We start from the raw sequence: 16,803 nt of genomic DNA, 5'->3' as shown, positions 1-16,803 counted from the left end.
AGCTGCGGTTATCTGCTTCGAAACACAATTTTAAAAATGTCAGTTGATGCTTCAGATCATTTGCCCCCTATTTTAAATAAAAAGCACAACAGAACAACAGATTGAAAATAAAACACATATGTTTCTGGGCAGAAAAGTTTATTTCGGTGATCAACCCTGGAGTTGCTTTTGCAAACTGAATGTTTACGTTAACTGCAAACTCGTTTAGCAATCAGCAGGAAATAATGAAGCGTACTTCTCATCCAGAGCTCATCCGGCAACGCGCCAAAACAGCAGTAATTATTTTACTGGCTCTGTCTGATTTGTAAAACGTGTAAGATAGAACCAGACCTCCCTCAGCTGATAAGAGAGAGGGGGGGGGGGGGGGGTGTTGTTTTCTCAGGGGGGCTCATTAGTTTTCAAATGCTCTTGGTTGATTGATATTAAAAATAAAGGACAAAATCAAAAACCAGCGAAGGATTAGATGCTATGTTCTGTCAGGATGGCAGTGTGTGTGTGTTTGTGTGTGTGTGTGTGTCTGGGGGGGGGTGTCACAGGATGAATTATTATTATTGTTATTTGCTAATTTATAAAATTTTGTCAAAAGCTTTCAAATAAAGTTTGGAAGTGAATGTTTCTTAAGAAAGAAAAAAAAAATTAATTGTCTTTGCTGCAAAACAAAAAGTGTGAGATATAATGATACTTCAATTTATTTAGTCTTGTGAAGTGTAACATCAGGGTAACATCAAGAAACATGCGATCAATGAGTTCAGGCAATGTTTGACAAAGCAGAAATGAAGGGCAGCAACACCTTGAAAAAAATGTATTTATTTATTTTTGAGCACGTACTTTTCTCCAATCACTAAAAGGATAATACTGGTGGTTTTCAATTAATGTCAATGAGGGCGCTCTTGCCTCACAGCAAGAAGGCCCCTGGTTCAAGTCCCGGCTGGGGGACCTGAACCAGAACAACCTTTCTGTGTGGAGTTTGCATGTTCTCTCCGTGCATGCGTGGGTTCTCTCCGGGGACTCCTGCTTCCTCCCACCGTCCAAAAACATGCTTCATTGGTTAATTGGTCACTCCAAATTGTCCATAGTTGTGAATGGGTTTGTGATACGTGTGACCTTGCAACAGATTGGCGACCTGTCCAGGGTGTCCCCTGCCTTCGCCCATAAGTGGCTGGGATAGGCTCCAGCAGCCCCTTAACTCTGAAAGGGATAAATGGAAGAAGATGAATGAAGGAACCGCATGATTTATATTATGAATGACCTAGATATATTTTTTTCGAACTGGAACACACAGTTTGAAAAAAATTGGAAATCTTTAAATTGCCAACCAGTTAGAATGTGGATCAGGCATTGTAAGTTGATCCCTGACATAGCCACAAATACACATTAATAACAAATAAAAGAATTAAGAATGAGATAGAGGAAACATCAAAACAGTTAACAATGGGAAAGGAAAACTAAGTACAAGTCAAACTGTAACCACAACGAGACTGACAGTTTTGGAAAGAGTGCATGTCTCCAAACAATGTATAATGGTATATGCACTTTATGAGAATATTGGACTTGGAAATGATGAGAATAAATAAACAACTTCCCCTGACGAGAGTTGGGACGAGGGTTTGGCTTCAGTTGGTTTGACAAAACGTGTGATCTCCATTAAAAATATCATACAATCATCAATGAAAACCAGTTGGTCAGATGATTGTTTTGTTTTTTAGAACTTGTATCCTTTCCTCACCATTCAGTGAAAAGTGAAATAGAGAAAACATACAACACACTCAACAGAAGATAGTCAAGTACACTTCATTCTTAAAACTAAATCATGTTATTTCTATCAATTTTACTATAAATAGTTCACTGTATACACTGTGGAAGTTGAAAAATATTGTTGATATTCTTTTAGTTATTTTTCTAAAATATTTGACAGCATATAGAGCATGTTAAGGGTATTAATTATTTGATTAAAGTCCCACTCCAATCATCTTTTGATCTGTTCTAAAAGCGTTTCCAGGGGTCTTTTAATTATGATGATGTCATTTTTAGCATGTGTTGTTTTCTAGGACATAGTTTCAACAATTTGAATAAAAAAATACTAGGAAAGGCCATTTTAAACTTTATTCCATAATCAGATAAATGCCTCAATAAAAATGTTACAAACACCAAAATTACAATTTTCATTTGAGTGGGTTTTTAATGAAAAAAGGAACACAAAAAATCTAAATAATCTACAACAACTGCATTTTTTTATCATAATTTGTATAGTCTTCAATTCTGTTTTCATCTTTTACTATTTCTTCCAAGCTCAAATTTGTCTGAGTCAGAATCATTGTTCTTCCAGAGTCTCAATGAACTAAGCATCTCATCTCACATTTACCCATAATGCACTGCAACTCTTAGTAAATAACTGCATATATATTTTTTTTTTTTTTCAGAAAATAAAAAATGAGTCCCTATAATCAGTAAGGACGTTTGTGTTACTTTAGCGAATCATCGTAATCAAAATACTTCCAATGTGAAACAGATTAGCCATGTATGTATTTTTTTGTCATTCTTGTAAAACATTATTCTTATAACGTGGTCTTTTCTCCCTTGGGTATTCTGAGGACACAAAGCAGAATCCTGGATTTGTTTGTTGTAGTACTAAGGCTTCATGCAAACAAGGCTATTGATTCATGAGAACACAAATGCTCAAGCAGCAGCAGAAATTTACCATGTCTGTTTACAAGTTTTTTTTTTTTTTACTTTAATTGAATTTCTATAGACCACACAAAAACATTCTTTCATTTCCATTCTTCATTTCCTCTGAGTCTTAAATGTTTTAGTAGAATTAGCATATTAATTCAGTTTGGCTTCACACTACAAAACCCACAGACTTGAGTAGTTGTGTACACAAATGACATTGAGGAAAAAGGCTGATTGTGTTCTGCAGCCATTCTTGTTTGGAAGTGTAATGTAATAATTCCCCACAATAACCATCTCATAAGCCATCATGTAAAACAGCAGCATAGAGAACTAATGTGCTTATTCCGTTGCTAGTTTTTGTAGTGGTGCTTCTATTTAGGAAGCTTAGAGAAGGAGATGAGGCTTTTACGTCAACGAAAAGGAAATTCATTTGTTTTTTCTCTGTCATGCCTGTTGTTTCAGTGTAATTTGTTGCCGTTATTGGAGATTTTAAAATGTTGTTGCAGATTTATAATCAGAAATTCTTGTTCTGGCAAATCTCATTAAAAATCTAGATGAACCGAGAACAGTATTTATAGATCAAGAAAGCAACTGTAGAACTAGAATTGAAACTTTTTGCGTTTTAAATATTTGATCTAGCTACAGCACTTACTCTAATATGTATACTAGACTGTTTTGACCTTTAAGAAGCTTTTTTTTCCTGTCCAGTGCATGGTAGATTAGTATGAACCTTTTTTTCCGTAAAAGCTTTTGCCTTTTCTAACAAAGGTGGACTTTTACATTAATGAAAAGATCATAATGACTTTTCTAACTTCACTCTCCTTTTACAGCCATCCACTCTAATGAGGATAATTTCAATGTTGCTATGCAACACTCTTGCAACTACATTGAACAATACTTTATTTTTACACACGTTATACACTTCAGATAATGTCAAAAGTTAAATTATAAAACAGCCAGTCTTGCACAGAAGACCAAGAACTTAATACAAATAAAAACAATTGTGTGTGGTTTGGTTGTGTGGCTTTGCGGCAGACTGGCAACTTGTCCAGGGTTTAGCCTGCCTTTGCCCATCGGTAGCTGGGATATGCTCCAGCAAACCCCATGACCCCAATAGGGATCCGGCGGGTTTAGAAAATGGATATGGAAGGCTGAGAATAATAGAAAAGAACTGAACAAGCAAATCATGACTGGTAAATTTGGAAACATAGGTTCCCTTTTTTTAATGCAGTCAGTTGCATTCTAATAAAAATTTCCTGCTTTTAAAAAATTGTCTTTTTTCTGTTTATTATCCACAGACCAAAAGATTCCATGAAAAAAAGTGTTTCACAATTGCTCTATTTCATTGCTGCTTGTTTTGAATCAGATTCAAAAGGGAAGAAAGTGATTTCATCCAGCTAAGAGGGTTTGACTTGGACTTTTTGACTGGTCTCTTTCATGCCTTGTAGTCTTTACTTTTTCTGATGCAACGCTATAATCTTTCAATCTTTCCTGATGTTCTAGTTTATGAATTTTAAGTGTAACTTGAGCAGCTCCCAGTGAGAGCACAAATCAGTTTTATGGGTGAGGATGTGCTTGTGTGTGCCTGTAGGAAAAGATAAGGTGACAGGCGGCTCTGAAGTCATCCTGCCTGTATCTTGCAGACAGGGCTATTTGCCCTGTGGGTGGTTTAACTAGACATCTGGTGAACTTGCATCAGATCCTGCAGGGCATTACGTCTGTCAGCACTCGCCTCAGCTGACCCTGGCTCAGCAGACCAAGATTTACATACTGTATTCTTGAATAAAAGGAGCAGTCACTGTGCTCCTGATTTTAGATCAATTTGGAAAATTTGGAGATTAATTTGCCAGTTTCATGAACTTGGTGAAATGTACATCATGATTAAAGTCTAACACAAAGAAACATTAAACTAATAAAAGGTAAGAATAGAAAAAAAACATCAAGGGTGGATTTGTGCATCTGGTTCGCCCTTTTTCTTGTTAAATCCCTGGACTGATAAGCTCCTCCCCCCTGAAGTTCCAAACAGGAAGTATCAGCTGGCTCCAAGATTTTTCTATGAATGACATCACACACGTTACACTCATAGTCTTATAAAGTCAATGGTTAGAACTGTACAAGTACATCTCAAAAATTGTAAAAAAAATGTGTATATTTTTTTCAATTAATTCAAACAATGAAAGCTGTAAATTATTCAGAATCACATATGAAAAAGAATAAACTAAACTATATGAAATGAAAACCTAAATATTGGTTCTAAAAAAATTGGATATTGTGACAAATAAACACTGGTGTTACACCCTAATCAGCTAATGGACTCAAAACACTTCTGACAATTTGAAGAGCCTTTAAATGGTCTCTCAGTCTGGGTCAGTCAGTAAGACTACTGACTTGACAGATTTTGAAAATGTATTGGCATTCTTCACAGTCCAAAAAAGGTTATCGCTAAAAGAGCTGGTTGTTCACAGAGTACTGCATCCAAAGCATGTTAACAGAAAATTGAAAGGAAAAAAATGTGGTAAGTGTACCATCAACAGGGATCACTGCACACAACTGCATTCAAGAATTTGAGGGAGCTTCCAAAGGAGCAGACTGCTGAATTCTGTGCATCAAAATCCACCACATGTATAAAATTGCTCGTCAAGGGGTTACAAACTGCTCAATTCTCATATTAAGCCACTCCTTAACCAGAGATGTCAGGAGGGTCTTACCTGGTCTTAGGAGAAAAAGAAGTAGACTGTTGTTCAATAGTCCAAAGTTCTCTTTTTTAGATTCAATCAAATCTTTCTTTCATTAGAAAATTAAGATTCCAGAGTCTGGAAAGAAGAGTGGAGAGGCATGAGAATCCATGATGCTTAAAGTTCAGTATGAAGTTTCCACGGTCAGTGACGGTTTGGATGCCCTGTCATATGCTTAGTTCACCGTGTTTTCTGAAATCTACAGTCAATGTAGCCATCTGACAGGAAATTCTAAAGCTAAAAAAATCCTCACTATGTCGTAGCTCACCTTTTGTGGTCTTGCTCATTCTCAGATTTTTTAAAGTGTATATTTTGGCACTTAAACATTTTCAGAAATCAACATAATCAAAGAGTCCAGAAGGATGCAAACGTTTGAGTACCAGTGGTCTCTTTGTGAACATTTTGAGCTTCACGTAGAGACAAAAAGTTTTACCACATTTTTTATGTCTGTGCCTCTTTTGTACAGAACTGTCTATCACAGCCTGTAAAGTCAGAGTTGAACCAAGCTGTATTTTCACCACAGAGAAACCTGCTGCTTTTCTCAGCACTGTTTACAGCACAGGCAATCCAAATGAATAGGCCTCAGAGCAGAGTTAGCACCTTTGCTGGAGGACAAGAATGCCTTGGAGAGAGTTTAGACTGCTTGAGAAGAAGTACTCTGTGGTTCTAAAGATGACTGCACAATGGCAAAATAGAGCCGTCTATAGTATAAAAAAGGACTAAAGAAACAAGGATTATAAATGACAGAGTGCATCTTAAAAAAGGAAAAGCATTTCAAAAAGATTCTAAGTTTTATCGCCAAACAATATATTTTATTTTTGCATTGCAAGCCTTCCAAGTCCCAGTAGTGGAAAGAACAGGAGCAAAAGAGGTGTCCTGTTGCCAATTGCAAAGCCTTTCTGGCTCGTAAACATAGTAGTTAAGAGAATTAGGAAGTTAAATCACCTTCGAACATTATTGTCATTGTCTACACAGACATGAATTACATACAAAGTGTTTGGCTTTTTGCCTTACCCTTGGTGCTCTTCCAGCACTTCAAGTTACAAAGAGGTGTCATTATATTATATGCACTTTTGAGAAGACAGTAAAGCGTTTTATGGGACCATAACTCAGTGCATTTTTATTTGACATTATTCAGAGTTTAATTTGAACTGATAATGCTTTCATTCTCCAACACTTTCTGCTCTGTTTCGCTTACAAAAATTACACTTTATATTTTAACATGGCTGTTTTTTGACTTCTGATAGTCTCCTTAAGAGTTCTTTATGAAGCATTATGTTACAGTGCCCATAAGTGGGAGTAATAAATATGTGATTCTTAAATATGTGATGTGTGATTATCAAATTTAAAATACACAAATCATACATTTTCAAGTATCAGCTACAGTTGCTTATTTTTGTCATTCTGGGACTTTTTTAATAATTATGCCATACATTTTCTTTGAAAGCTCATTAAATGTAAATATCTAACTGTTTGTTTAAAAAAAAGCTAAAAAAATACAAAAAAAATAGTAAAAGCAAATAGTAACTCAAAACTATGCCTGCCTCCAAGCATGACTGAGTGTATTGAAGGACACCCCTGAATTGATTTTTAGAGCAATAACATCAAAAGGGTCATCACGAAGCAGATGAAAGCACTTTGATATTAAGTGCTATTGGTTAGGCTTTCTGGATGTATTCTGTCTGCAAACCAGGTTCAAATTTTTCATTAGTCATTGTACAATTTACCTGGAGACACCCAAGGGTGCAGCTATTTCGGTGACAGTGAAATTAACATCCCAAAGCTTTTCCTGAGAAAGATCCTTTTGAGACTGCCCAAATTGTTCAGATTTTAATTAGAATTTAATTTCTTTACAAATTTATCTTTGTAATTGTGGAACTCAAAAGAAAAGAAATTAGAAAATAAACTGAATGATGTTCAGTGATTATGTTCTGCGCCCACAACTCAGAGGAGGATTTCTAATGAACTTCTGCAGCTCTGCAGAAACTATATTCTAGAAAAGTTTGACTTTAAACTAAAACTGGACATTAGAATTATGTTCTCACAGTCATTTGATAATGATGAATCCTGTTATTTGTGTCACAAAAAACAAGCAGAATGTTGATCTGTTCTTTTTTTTTTACAAATGAGGCCCTCCTATTTGTAATAAGCAAACCTAGTTATTCATTCATTCATCTTCTACGGTTTATTCCCTTTCGAGGTCACGGGGCTGTCGGAGGGCAACCTGGACAGGTTGCCAGTCTGTCGCAGGGTAGAACCTAGTTATTAAGAAAATATTTTAAACATCCGCTTTAGAGAACATATTACAGTTTTGTTTTTTTACGTAACATGTAATTAAAATAAAGAAACTGACGGAAACAGAGGAAAAGAAGTAGAGAAAACAACTCAGGAAAAGATAAAACAAATACATATAAGAGAGAATTTAGAAAAAATTTAAAATAAAATAGCCATTTGCTATAGCTTATACACATTTTATGTAAACTAAATACTCCTTCCATTATTATTAAAAAATATTTTTCTATCAGTAAAATTACATTAAGTTTTTTTTAGTGCAGATTCTGACATAGTTCTGCATTTATTAAAAATGTTTTAATTACTGAGTCCAAAGTAGAAACTGAGCCCACGTTATTATCATTCTAAGTAAAGAGATCTTCTGGGAAATAGATGACATTCACATGAAAACAATCCAAACCAAGACAGTTTCAAGTAATCTAAATACACTTTGTAAAGTTGATTGTTAAGTTGACAAATGAAAAGTGTGTAATTATCCTCACTAAAATGAGCTTGCCACTATAAATACAAAACAGAAACAAATTTTAAAACAAGTATTTATTTGATTGAAACTTGAGATGCTCTACTCATTTTGAGCAGCATTTAACCCCTTCTATATCGACAGTAACTAGTGAATATGTATTTTCTGAAAGGTATGGCTCTATTTAAACAGATGCATAAAAATGACTTGAACCCCATTTATTTCTTGCTTATCTGAACTCTTTTTGCTAAGAAGATAAATCAGAGATTGCTCCGGGGCAAATAAAATATTGCTCTTTTTTCAAACAGTCAGCAAACTGAGCCGTATCTGTGAAGTCAGCATGTCCTGTTTTAACATCTCTGTCCCCAAACATCAAAGTGAGCTACAGCAGATGCTGCCAAAGCAGCCTTTTTCACAATCAGGAATGCTCAGAGCAACAACATTACCAGGAAAAAGAAAAAAAAAATCTCTGCCTTGTATTTACACTGTATTGACTTATTCAGGTATTCTAGTGACTAAACATGCAATACTTAAAATTACATTGAAAATAAAACAAAATTGCCATAATAAGATAATTTGTTACACACCAACTTCATTGCACTTTTCAAAAGTAAACTCCTGACAGATGATAGCTGCTTTCCTCCTTTTTAAATGTTGCATTTGTCATGTGGTACCCGTTGAACTGTTTGGTCTACATCACAGTGCATTTTTTCAGATAGTCTTCAAACAAATTGCACTCTTGGCAGTATTGTAAACTCCTCAAGAAAGTAGCTATTGGTTGAACTAAGAGTACATGTCACTCAATTACTCCATTGCCAAATTCGAATTTAATTTTCCAGGGCAAAATAAACAGAAAATTATAAACTAAATAAAATAAAAAACCCTCTTCTGTTATCCACGCTTGAGACTGGCAAATTGATTCAAAAGATACACTTTCATTTCAACTTTGTTCTGCTCTGCAAGTCGCAGAAGTACACAATGGGTAATGTAAGTTAATGAGTCAGAGTGACTGTTTGTGTGTCAAGTGCAGCAATTTTTTTTAGTTGAACTCCATCCATTTTCTTAATCTGCTGAATCTACGGGGCTGCTGGATTCTATCCCAGTTAATGTTGGGCAAAGAGCCACACAACCAAACACACTAACATTTACACCTAGGGACAATTTAGAATCACCAATTACCTGTGAAGCATGTTTTTGTACTGTGGGAGGAAGCTGGAGTGTCTGGAGAAAACCCACGCTCCACTCAAAAGGGCACCAGCCAGGTTTTGAACCAGGTCCTAATTGTGAGACCACTACCCCACCATGTAGCTCTATTTTGAAATCCCACACTGTAAAACTGGATGGTATCTGCGGTGACATTGGGATTCATTTGCACTTTTGATGTGGTGTGGAGCAGCAAAAAAAAGTTAAAAGACTTTAAACAACATGGAATTGTGACAAAATTAGGGGTCATATTAATACGTGATTGTCAGAAGACTAGCTAGTTTAATTCTTTATGCTTTTTTGTTTTTAACATTTCAACTGTGACTTAAGGGCTATCCTCAGTTGTGAATGCCATAAAATGATGTAAACTTGTTGGAAACTAAAAGACATGACAAAAATCCTAAACCTAAAATAACAATATCCAAAAGAAGTAAGACTATAAAAACTATGAAAACTATAAAACAACAGATACAATTTTATGTCAGGAACTGATGGTAATGGACCCAAAATGCAGGAGACTATGTGAGGATGGAGCACTTTAGTTTGGTTTTTCACTTGTGTTTTTGTTTATTTTGCCGATTTCCTTCTGTCAGTCACACGAGGTTTAGGTTGCCAATCATCCACAACTGTCTTAATTTGTGCTGATGATCCTCGGTGTATTTAAGTGTCTGGTTTTTAAGTTCTTCAATGTTTAAAATTATATATTAAATGTTTACATTTCCATGACCAAGTCTGCTTTACTGTAAATTGGGTCCCACACCACTAGTTCCTGCACAAACCAGGCTTTGTTGCAGAAACATTAACATGTAATAAAGCTGGTCATGACCAACCCATACCCTAAGGGAGCAACAACAGGATGACCCGGCAAGGATGAGTAGAAAAGCCGACACTCAGGCTGTGTGCTAAATTCACTCACTGCTCAGTAATCCCCAAACAGTTATTCAGTGTGGGATTATCTGGTAGCCTGAATTTTATTGTACTTTGTTAACATGCTCTCTACTTTTTATTCATTTTATTTTATCTATAAAGTTCTGAATTCAAAATTATGTGCTCTAACTGAATTGACAAACCATAATGTGTGCTACTTTATTCCTAATTAAATAAATCTTTTTAAAGTGTGACGCTGCACTGCATGTGGTCAAGTTCCTATGGAAATGACTAAGAACACCTCCCTCTGAGTTTGGTTCCACAAAGCCCACGCACTGCTGCACTGCTCCTTTCTCTCTTCTCCTTTCAACTTCTTTATTTTTCATGTTTTTTCACAATTTTCATTCATTTTTTATTCTTGCGTTGCCTCCTTTATTATTCCATCACAATACCACCTCTTGCCTTTTACCACCTAATTTTGAGATTAAATTAAATTTAAAAAGGTAAACTAAAAAATTATTGTTGTGTTTTTCATTTATTAAAAATGTGATAATTAAATTTGAACGCAAAACATTGTGAAATTGTATTTATTTTTCACAATTAACTCTTGGTCTAACCGGTCTTGCTTTCCAAATTTTGAAGTTTACCAACAACTTTTCCATTTTTGTGCCCATTTTCGGCATTGTTCTGTTGCCTGTACCACCCAATGGGGTCTCTAATCATTTTACCAAGACATACAGATGGATTCTTCAATTTTGCCTCAAAGCCAAAGCTTCACACAGTGGACAAGATCCAGGACGGCAAACTTTTTCATTGTTGAGTGATGGGCAATAACTTGATCTACATGCTTGTTTACTGTAAACTGTAAACTCTTTTACATCAAATGGATTTCAAGAAAACTTAAATGAAAAAATGAATTAGCACAGAAAGCATGGAACTCTTTATTTTCTTCTTTAATTGTTGTGTGATTTTAGTCTCTCAGAAGACATGAATGTGGAGTTTGTAAATGTCTTTTTCTGTTTTTTTTCTATTTTTGGAATAACCTAAAGAAGCAGTCACTGTTCTTTAAATTTTTTAATGATACAACAAATTCAGAAGGGTTTGTACCAACATTGACAGACAGTAAGTTTATTTAAAATGAATTAGTAATCTCAAGGAGATTGATCAGCTTAAACTTCCTCAAGGAAGCCAGTGCTAGCTATGACACGCTACTTAACTTAAATGTACATGTCCATTACTTCATAGTATTATACAAGACATTAAAATCTGCGTTCTACCCTTTACACAAAAATGGCACACCTAAATCAAATCTAATTAGGCTTATCCGTATTTTATATACTAAAAACTTTTTTTCTTTTGAATTGTGATTATCTGCCATGGCGTCACCAAAGTATAACTTTGGTCCTGCAGCTCAGAAAAATGTAAACCTAATAATTTAGTCATAACTCTTATAGCATAATACCAAACCAATAAATAGCATTTTAAAATGGGTAAATCTCAAGATCTTAGATGTCCGACTTTAGCAGCAATTTCCTGTTATACTTGAAGAAATTGTATATTTATTTCACTGATATATTCTTTGTGCCTAGTTTTTTTTCTTGCACCATGGATACTTCTGTGCACATTTTTTTTCTTTTTTCTGTCATTTCTTTTTAGCTGAATTGAATTTCCCCACATTTGGATCAAAAAAGAAATATTTTATTTTCCCTTATTTCCTTACTAATGACTGAACAACAAACTGAAGAAATTCAACTTCTCAATTTTGCAGCTGAACTGCTGATGGAGACTATTTTAGTTTAAACCTCACTAATAAATTGCAAACAAAGGTTTAGCTTAGAACACAAGGAGTCCAAAACTAAGGAATTCTGATTTAATGTTAAATGGTAATTTTAAAACAACGGAAAAGTAAATTATAAACAGAACTATAAAAAAATGACCAACATGTTCACAAAATTGTATTTAGGATTAAACAATAGTTCCTATTTTCACCAGATTAGCTCTGAAACGTTAGAAAATGCAGTGAAATGTGAAAAAAAGAAATAAATGAAACTCAGTTAATTTAAATGTATTAACTATTTATTACCTGTTACTGTTAGTTATGTTTCTTGGACCATTATATCGTCCTGTGAATGACTTTGTTTTTATGTACTGCTTATCTCCTTTAAAGGCAGAAATAAAGCACAGAAGTGGTTCTTTTGTTGGTATTCCATGGACTTTAGTTGCTTTTTTTTTGCGTGCTTGTAATACTTTTATTGTTCTGCGGAGAACATTTTACATTCAATATCTGAATTTGCAGACAGCATGTGCTGCTTTCAATTTGAAGTTGGAGTTCTGAAATGAATGTTGGTGTGAATTCTTCTTTTTTTTTATACAACACCTTTGCTTTTCCTTTTTTTTTACCTTCTCCCCTTTACCATAATTCCCTTGAAGCATCAAAACAGGCCCATACCATGATTTGAGAAATTGGATATGCCGGGGTGGCCAGGGTGCAGAAGTAGGGTGGTCGGCCTCCGATCCGATGTTGCAGGTTCAATTCCTGCCTTGTGTCGAAGTGTCCCTGGGCAAGACATTGAACCTTGCCTCTGGTGGAAGGTTGGCGCCAATTTTCGGCAGCGGAGCCACCACCAGCGTGTCAATGCGTTTGTGACTGTAAAGCGCTTTGGGCTTTCCAGGAAGGTAGAGAAACCAAAACATTGGTGTCATCTGCAAATAATACGGAAACTGTTGATTTCGCAACAGATAGAAGATCACTTATGTAAATTAAAAATAGTAAATGTACTAAAATAGATCCTTGAGGTATGCCACATTTCATTATATTTCTTTCTGAATCATAACCATTCATGTTTTAGTTTTAATATAAAGGATTGAGGGTCATATTGAGAAACTGAGAGGGTTGAGGGATGGGTTACGGGGTGCATGGTCATTGAATATTTGTGTGTAAATGAATTTGTTTTTAGAAGGTTTTCATATTTTATAAAGTTTTATTTGCCACTTGTTTTTATTAACAGTGCTTTGAGCTGATTTGGAGTCTAAAGCAATTCAATGTATAAAATTTGGTTTCATTTGATTTGAAATGTTTCGGTCTGCTTGAGACTTAAGTTTGTTGCATATCTTACAGCAAATTTTATCATTTGTCCCCTTTAAAACAATCCAAATATTTAGCTAAATATAATTTTTTTTTAAAAAAACCACCCTTTAAGCACTAAAAAATCTAACATTTCTACATTCCCAAGGAAAATGTATGTCATCAAATTCTCACATTTGATTTTCTTTAAAGTCCTCATATAAAATCATGTAACGACACAGCTTTGTGGTAAAATTATCCAACTGTGGTAGTAAAAAAATATGAGAAAACACATTAAAATGACAACATCTTCAAGTCACATTTTCCTGTCTTTCCCAAAGGAATAAACATAGTTTTAATTAAACACTGGTGTAATAAAAATGCGTGTCACATTGGAAAATGGGTGAGAAATGCTGGAATTTTACAGAGGCCATCATAAAAGCGTATGTATAATCAGTTTATCTATTATCCAAATCACTGTAAAGCCTTATTTTGGAGTAGCCAGGGGATCTGTCTCTGCACATTAAGGTGGTTTTGATGAACGATTTTAATGCTGCGTAAACAGAAAATTGAAGGCAGGAAAGGCAGACGATGACAGTTGCTTTGGGCTTTTGTAAGGAGCTGCTCCACTTAACTAGAGGATGAGTAACAGGGAGAGCAGAGATGATTTAGGAGCTCTATGAAGTAATGTGGCAGACTGCAGTCTATTCAGTGATGAAGAGATTGTCATTATGTTAGAGTCTTGTGATCTTGTAGTTTTACAATGAAGTCAGTGGAGCTGAGCCTTAACATGTCAAATGAAGTGGGAAAAGGGTGCAGATAGAACAAGTTTAAAAAGGAATAAGTATGAACGTTAAAGCAAAAAAAGGACTTGTAGGTTGCATTATATTTTTGTAAATTAAAAAAAAAGCAATTCATTATTTCATTCCCTATTCGGTCCAATTAGAACCTGGAACCATTGCTACTGGTAAACATTTTAAAACAAGTCTAGATTTTAGCACAAATAATTAGTAGAAGAAAAAAAAACTTTGTGTCACAGTGTTTTTCAGACTTTAGACTTGGAGACGGGAGAAATTTATATACTATTTAAAGACCCACTCCAATGAAAGTTGTGTTTTTGGTGTTTTAACATGTTCTTATAGCATTTGTCTTATGATAGGGGACATATATAAAGACAATTAAGATTAAAATGGTATCTTTTGAGTTGTGTAATGGGAGCAGAAAAAAAAAATGCCACTGGAAAAAGCCTGTGGCAGTGACATAGGTGCTACGGTTGGTGGGCCACAAGCTCCCTGCTCCATTTTCATGCATCCACTTGCAGACAAATAGATCCATGTACGTCTTCATTTTCCTCATCCGAGCTGCATCTGGCTCAAAACTGTCTGACTGGATAGCTCCATTTTTGTCGCACTGGCAATGTTAGATTGGTGCTGTGAGGGGGTGTAAGCTAGCAGGAAAGAATGTAAACAAAGGGATGATGGGAAATGGGTTACTCCATGCCAAGAGTTCTGCCCACAACTCAGAGGAAAATTTCTGATGACCTATTGCCGCTCTGCAGAAACTATGTCCTAGAAAATGCCACAGGTTTCATATTTATTATTTTATTATAGCTACAGCTTAATAATCATATTTAAAAGATCATTGGGAACTTTTACAATAGATCATGAGATGATCAGAGTGGAACTTTACCTGGTGTTTATTTAATCATTATGTAACACAACTAAGGCTACGCTCTTTGACTAGACAGAAGAGTATCCGTCTCCAGGACATGCAGCTAGACACGGAGTAGGGAAGAAAAATAATGAGTTGAAATAAAACATTAACAAAACAGCATTGCCATGGTTTTGAATGACCTATCGCGTGAGTTGGTTTATTCGCATATTTAAGATTTAATAGAAACAGTGTAGTTGCAAAATTGTGTTCTAGAATTTCCAAAACGTTTTACGCGTATGTGTAATGTAAACGCAGTGATACATTCAAGTTCTAAGATGCATTGTTTTCTCTCGTCTACAGATCCAGAATTATGTGAGGTTCATCATGTTTCTAGAGTTTTGTGGTGGATTTTAGTGCCATAACTCCCCACTGCAGTTCAATGGGTAGCTCGCCATCCAAGGTACTATAGGTGAAGGGTTGAAGAGGGAATTGAATCCAAAAGGTGAACAGAAACAACCAAAAACAGAAGTGCAGCTGAGTGGTTGTTCTATTCAGGTTTTTGGTTTGAACAGCAAATGGTTCAGCAAAGAAGTATATCATCATGGCAAGATGCCGTTTCAAGCACAGCCAGCTGCAGCAAAGAGAAGCAACCGAAGGCAGGAAGCAGGAAGTCAGGAATACACTAACCCGGGTGTAATGTAGCACATGACCCACAGCAATAAAGGTTGGGGATTGGAAAATAGTTGGCTTTACTGGGTTACAAATATGACACATTTAATCAACTTGAACATGTAAGAGAAGTGAAACAGGTTGCAACTTATTCAATACCAAGAATGTATTTGTGCACAGCTTCTCATGGTTTTTTTTTTCAAATAACTGGTCAGTATTGCTTGTACGATACGCACATCAGGGAAAGGGAAAATAATTTTCTCAATTTCTCATTCTTAATTAGTTTGATGTTAGGAAATGGAAACTCATTGTGGAGCTTTCTTGACACAACACTAAAGTTAATTTGGTAGGGATGTTTGTCTGGTACTGTCTTCCACTGGACTCCTTCTAAATTGTACAAAAATGTTAAAGGTTTTACCAAGTTGTCTACTTCACCTAAAATGGGACTTTTACATTGGATTTTGGAGTGTGGTTTATTTAATTTCATTAACAGAAAAATGTGATCTCCACCAGAAAGCTCTAATATGTCATAAGCCTTTTCCTCACAGACTCCTCAACCAAACTATTGTTCTGTCACATGCGTCTCCAAAAAAACAACAAACCACCTGAATGTTTGCTCTCATACGATGAAATTACCTTTAGTAGCAGCAATATCATGGGTCCCTTTTAGCCTCTATAGTGTCAAACCACATCATTCACTGCAAACACACTGGCTCTGTTTAGCAACCATTTCTGTCATTTCATGTTGTTTTTGCTCAAACAAGATACACATTTTTATCTGTTGGATTTGGACATCCGTTAGCCATGAACACTCCCGGTTTATCTCTGCTTACAAAAAGCCCTGCCAAAGCATGCGCTGACCCTTGTAAACTACTCACTTCCAGCTGTTGTTTTTTTATTGACCACATTCTTTTTATTTGCACATTTCTTGTTATCCCACAGAGTGTTAAAACAGCATGAATATGAAAAGTTTAATCCAAAAGCCAACAAGAAAACACATCTAAACTCTCCTCTTTGTTATGCAGCTGAAGCTTCAGGTTCAGAAGATGTCAGAACCAATCCATAGAACTAATGCAGTACCAAATCAAATCCTCCAAAAAACAACAAATATACAAAAGAAAGAAGCTAAAAAAAAACGAGATAACGGTCACACACTATGAAATTCACTCTGAAAGAACTTTGGTTGCATT

The 16,803-nt window shown here is 35.4% G+C and overlaps 1 long non-coding RNA gene across 1 annotated transcript; it reads right to left on the bottom strand.

Annotated features, from left to right (window-relative positions):
- Positions 1-791: 791 nt before the first annotated feature.
- On the bottom strand, positions 792-13,974 carry LOC144994730 (uncharacterized). The gene is made up of 2 exons (XR_013658342.1): positions 12,677-13,974; positions 792-1,188 (listed from the first exon to the last, which is right to left on the bottom strand). It is a non-coding gene; the product is annotated as an uncharacterized LOC144994730 (long non-coding RNA).
- Positions 13,975-16,803: the final 2,829 nt, after the last annotated feature.

This window comes from Oryzias latipes, chromosome 10 (genome assembly GCF_053564925.1).
Source record: "Oryzias latipes strain Hd-rR chromosome 10, Olatipes_Hd-rR_3.1".
In the NCBI taxonomy this organism is placed as follows: Eukaryota; Metazoa; Chordata; class Actinopteri; order Beloniformes; family Adrianichthyidae; genus Oryzias; species Oryzias latipes.
Note: the sequence above shows the minus strand (reverse complement) of the source record. Positions and strands in the feature narration are given on the sequence as shown.